Consider the following 5,939-nt stretch of genomic DNA (forward strand, 5'->3'; position numbering starts at 1 on the left):
AAAAAAAACAATAATATGCCATAATATATATAGCAAATATCAGAAGTACCAAACCAGGAAGTAAAGTAGCACCAGCTACAGTAGAAAAAACCTCCACACTCGTGACTATCCTAGTCATTATGTGTTAGTCCAAACTGCAGCCAATCAGGCGACAGCACCCACCAGAATGTTCTCCCCAGAGGCTCAGGCTCTCAGATTTTCTACTGCACGTCGTGTGAAGGGAGTCTCCCTGAGCTCTGCTCAGTTTTCTTCAAGATTAGTTAGTTTCTTCAAGTTTTTCAGATGTCTACTTCTAAATCCCTGTTCAGGGCCTGTGATTCTTGTGGGAAGCTTAGGCTATTCAAAGAAGATCCCTACAAAAAATGTTTATATTGCCTTTATCCTGACCATAATGCAAAGGAGTGCAAGATCTGCCGGACCTTCCCCCCTAAGACCATCAAGGACAGAGAAGGACGACTGCTGTTGTGGCTTAACAGACTCAAGGACAAGGAGGACCCTTTGTCTGAGGTAGGAAGCATTGCCTCTAGTTCTTCACTAATTTCCATTAAGAGGAAGGCTGAAACTGAAGTTTCATCTCCAAGGGCGAAGGTGGCAAAGAAGGCCCAATCCTCTCTGGATTCTTCTGGGCCTAGTGTTTCAAAAAAGACTCTTCCACCTGTTAAGATGGATAGTACGCCCTCTAAGAAGTCTGGGAAATCTGCAGTTCCCAAGAAATCTTCACAGTCTGTGCCTCCTCAGTTGCCACCTTTGACAATTTCAAAGTAAAAAAAGGACTGTGTTTCCTCTCATGTGGCCACGTCTACCACCTGCACGATGACTTTCTCCTCACCTAAGCCAGCTCTAGTGATGTCTTCAGCCTCATCGCCTACGCTGGTCCATGTGCAGATCAGGCCTATCTCGTCGTCGAATATAGTCCCGTCGACGATGGCTAAGGTACCGTCGACGAGCTCCTCGTCTACGAATCTAGTGTAGACGGTTGGCTCCCCGTCGACGATGAAAATTGTGCCGTCGACGATGCTCTCGTCGACGAAGCTCTCGCCGACGACGTTGCCGTCGACGATGAAATCCTCGTCGACGATAAAATCCACGTCGACGAAGCTACCGTCGACGACCTTGACGACGTCCCCGTCGACGAAGTTATCGTCGACGACCTCGTCGACGAAGATATCATCTAAAAAGACGTTGTCGACGAAGATAGATCAATCGTCGACGATGGTACAGTCGACGAAGCAAAGAATTCAGCAGCAAAAAGCAGGTTCGTCGGCGACGGAGGTGATCCCATCGACGCCACCACTGTCAAGCTGCACTGCCTTACAAGTCTGGTCAGCACAGCCATCTGGGATACCGTTGCCCTCACCTGCAACTACAGCTACGCTGTTAAAGAAACTGGCTACTAATGAGGCGATTCCTTCTACGCTGGTAGTGCCAGAGAGGCTTTTGGATTCTGATGAGGAAGGATCCTATGAGGATGAGAACTTTGGATTGGCCAGAAGTCCGTCTGACCTCCAAATTAAGATTCAAGACGGTGATACGGAGGAAGATATGCAAGAAACTGAGCCCTTATCACATGAGGACAGGCCTGCTCCCGGCATGCAAATGCCTGAGGAATTGTTTTGCAATCTACAATACACGCTCAGCGACTACTATAGGCGTTTTCCACCTTCAGAGTCAGGTGACTCATGTATCTACGCCAAGACCTAAAACAGCGACGCCGCTTTCAAAGCTGCCCCCGCCAGTTGTTTCTGTGACGTTGGAGGAAGGACATCCAGCATTGTCTGCGTCACAAGTCATAGCTCCTCAAACAGAGGATGAAGAGTACTCAGATAATGAGGAGCAGGAAGAAGGAGAATTAGACAATAGGTCAGAATCGTCGGAGTATGAGGATTACAATGCAAACACACCCTCTCCGGCAGAGTCTACAACATCAGAGTCACCTCCTGTGGACATTGCCTCATTCCACAAGATCATGGATAGAGCAACAAGGAGGTTCCTGATAACTATGGAGTCAAAACAAGAAGACTGCTTCTTGTATGACTTCAAGTCTTCGCCACAGAAACAGAGTTGGACCATTCCAATCCTAGATTTCATATGGAAGGAAGGACTGAAGATCATGTCCAAACCAAATTCTTTGCCAGCAGTGCTCCCGAGAGTGGATAAAAAATATAGGGCGCCAAATTCATCTCCAGCGTGCCTCATTGGACAAGCGAAAGCAGACTCTGTGGTAGCGCAGGCAGCGCAAAAGAGATCTACTAACCCAACATCTCAGGTCTCTGTTCCGCCAGATAAAGACGGGAGACGTCTAGATTCAATCGGGAAAAAAGTTTCTACAATTGCAGCTACAACTATTAGAGCCGCTAACTCTCTAGCCATATTAGGGAGATACGATAGGCAGATGTGGTCGGACATCTTGCCGTATGTGGACAAACTTCCCGAGCCAGATCGGGCTGAAGCAAAGAAGATCCTTCAGGAAGGAGAGTGCGTCTCATCTGAGATGATTGATGCTGCAGTGGACGTTGCTGCCACAGGTTTTCATCAGCTAGCGGGTGCAGCTGTTCTCAGGAGGCAAGGATGGTTGAAGGCAAAATCCTTTCGACAGGAGATCCAAACAAGGATTATAGATATGGCTTATGATGGAGAGTATTTATTTGGAAAGCATGTAGACGATGCTCTGGAAACAATCAAGAAGGATACTGAGACAGCACGTTCGCTGGGCACTTTACAATACAGGAAGTCTTCCTTTCGTGGAGCAAGAGGAAGAGGGAATTTCTCTAATAGAGGAGGCTATAACCAACAGCGCTCCTATACTTCAGCCCAGGGAAACCAAAGATACCAGCCATATCGTCAACAGACTTACGGACAGAGAAAAGGAAATTTTTCACAGTCTCGAGGAAAATCCAACTATCGCGGAAGAGACAATAAAAAGTGAGAAACGCATCCTGCCGCCACTTTGTCCCAACCCGAACCAAATTGGAGGAAAAATATCCCAAAATTACTTAAATTGGTCCAAGATTACCACAGACAAATGGGTTCTGGATGTGGTAGCCAGAGGTCACATTTTGGAATTCGTAAAAACTCCTCCAAACTCCCCCCCAAGAGGACCACCTCCAGCACATCTCAAGGAGCTGTTTGCCCAGATCAACACTATGATTCGAAAAGGAGCAATAGAAAGGGTACCTCATCATCAGAAAGGAAAAGGCTTCTACTCAAGATTTTTCCTTATTCGCAAGAAGTCGGGGGAATGGCGACCCATCCTCGACCTGCGTGCCCTCAACAAATTCCTCAAAAAACTGTCATTCAGGATGCTGACACTTCAAGAAATTCTCCATTTTCTTTCGGCGGGAGAGTATATGGCAACACTCGACCTTCAGGATGCATACTTCCATGTTCCAATTTTTCCCAGGCACCGGAAGTTTCTAAGGTTCAGAGTGGCTGGCAGGGACTTCCAGTTCAAAGTTCTTCCCTTTGGACTGCGCTCAGCCCCAGAGTGTTCACAAAGATACTGGCCCCGGTGGCAGCCCACCTTCGGTTGCAGTCAATACAGATATATCCATATCTAGACGATTGCCTTATCAAGGCCAGTTCTTTCAACATGGTAAAAACTCACATTCAAAAAACTCTGTCACTGATGCAAAGCCTGGGTTTCTCAGTGAACTTCGAGAAATCGCACCTAACGCCAGCAAGGAGAAAGACTTTCTTGGGAGCGACACTGGACACCAAGCTCGCCCAAGTATTTATCTCAAAGGAGAGACAGGAAAAGATACAGCGGCTGGCTGCTGCACTGTTGTTAAAAAGGTGCGTTTCAGTACGCATGTTCAAGTCCTTCATAGGGATGATTTCTTCCTGTATTCTTCTCACCCCCAACTGTCGTCTTCGGATGAGGCCCTTGCAAGAGGAGCTCAGTCGCCAGTGGATACAGGTGTCAGGGTCCTTCGAGGACATCATAAAAATAACACCACGAATGCGAGAAGCGATCCAATGGTGGAGTCAAGGTTGCAACATACAAGTGGGATGCTCTTTCCTCACGGAAGTGCCCAGGTTCATAGTGACGACAGACGCTTCAATGACAGGCTGGGGTGCACACCTCCAAGGCATGACGGTCAGCGGGAAATGGGACAAAATCCAAATGAAATGGCACATAAACAGGCTAGAATTGCACGCCATCTTTCTAGCCCTGAAGTCCTTTCAGGCGACCCTAGAAGGTGCCACAGTCTTGGTTCGGACAGACAACACCACCTGCATGCATTACCTAAACAAGCAGGGAGGCACAAGATCAGCCCGGCTGTCGCACCAGGCACAAGAGATTTGGAGTTGGGCCCTGACTCACAATATCCATCTGTCAGCTGTCCATGTCCCGGGAATCGCGAATGTGTTAGCGGACTCTCTCAGCAGATCCACAGGTTGCACTCACGAGTGGGAACTACATCAACCATCTCTAGACCGCATCTTTCAGACATGGGGGCATCCGGATCTGGACTTGTTTGCGACGCATCAGAACCGGAAATGCCCATACTTTGCAAGCTGGGTTCCCCACAAGGACTCGTGCGGGGATGCCCTTTCGATGAGTTGGTATCAAATATTCGCTTACGCTTTTCCACCGATACCACTGATCCCGAAAGTCACCAAGAAGATGAAGAAGCAACCATGCTGGTTTGTGGAAAATCACGAAATTGATGTACATAAGCGGCGTTCATTTGTCTTTTCCCATTCCCTTCCCTGTACGTTAACCGCACCACTCCGCCAGTAAAAGCCCGTGCCCACATGTACCTGATAGCCATTTTAGGCACCATGGCCTTTTGCCCGCTCATTGGAATCCCCGGCTTCCCTCCTGCGCGTATTTGAACCCCCCTCTCACATGCATAGACCATGAAACCCTCTCCCTCTGCGCGACCCTGCTCTGAAAAGCAACCCTCCTGCTTGACCCACGCAAAACCCCCCATTTCCTCTTGAAGAAGCATCCTTCGCCTCAGCTGACATAACCCTCCCCAGCTGTACCTGACTGCCCCCGCTCTCTCATACACGGGTCATAAGATCTCTCTCTCTGTGCAACTCTGTCCTTGGGAGTCACGGCCGCGCCTGACCAACACCTCCTTTCCTTTCATGAATGACCCCTCTGTTGGTAAATCCTCCCTCCATGATTGACTGTCCACACAGGTCCGAGGCCATCGCCCTAGCTGGGAGATACTGTTTACTGCCCCTTATTGTATGGAGTCACTCCTCTTCAAAGGACCCACTATGACCCTGGCCTCCCCACCCCCTGGGGTGCGATCAGGCGCACATATCCTAAGAATCGGCGGAACACTCAGCTGCGTGATTACCCCCTCCTCTTATCAGCAGGTCAAGGGCCTCTATTGTGGGTATATGTGGGGTGGGATTGACACGAGGATTACGGGGATGTCTTTTCCTTGTTTCACAATGTCGTTATTGTAATAAGGAATGTTTTGTAAGGTATAAAAGGCGATGTCTCAGAGAAACTTGTTAGAGCACCTCCCGAAAGACACTGTGTTTCGTGTCCGAAATGACTGGCTCTCCTCATGAGTAATAAATCCTGTTCTTGTGATTCCTGCTTCCAGCGCCCGTCTCTTTATTTGATAACTAATCAGAATGGGAACTAAGAGGCGACTTGCGCCAGCAGCCCGGGCATCGATAGTAATATGGGCTCATTTTCCACAATTGGCGTCCCAACGCGGGGTCCATCAGTGACATAAGGTCCAGTAAGAGAGATCCAGACGATGAGGTGAACATCTAAATGATTGGAGTATACCTGCCTTGAGAGGGCCCTCGTCCGGCTGCCGATTGAAAGAACTTCCCCGATTCTGAACGGACCTCTCTCAAGCGACCTATTGTCCTGACTGGAATCCCACAGGAATGCTGCATAGAGTAAGAGAACGATCGGGCGCTGGAGGAGGAAGACGAAGAACTGTCCGCATGGTCCGGTCCGG

The 5,939-nt window shown here is 48.8% G+C and overlaps 1 pseudogene; it reads left to right on the forward strand.

Moving 5' to 3' along the window:
* Nucleotides 1-1,212: 1,212 nt before the first annotated feature.
* LOC147679460 (uncharacterized) lies at nucleotides 1,213-2,926 on the forward strand (annotated as a pseudogene).
* Nucleotides 2,927-5,939: the final 3,013 nt, after the last annotated feature.

Source organism: Lissotriton vulgaris, chromosome 11 (genome assembly GCF_964263255.1).
Source record: "Lissotriton vulgaris chromosome 11, aLisVul1.2, whole genome shotgun sequence".
Taxonomy (NCBI): Eukaryota; Metazoa; Chordata; class Amphibia; order Caudata; family Salamandridae; genus Lissotriton; species Lissotriton vulgaris.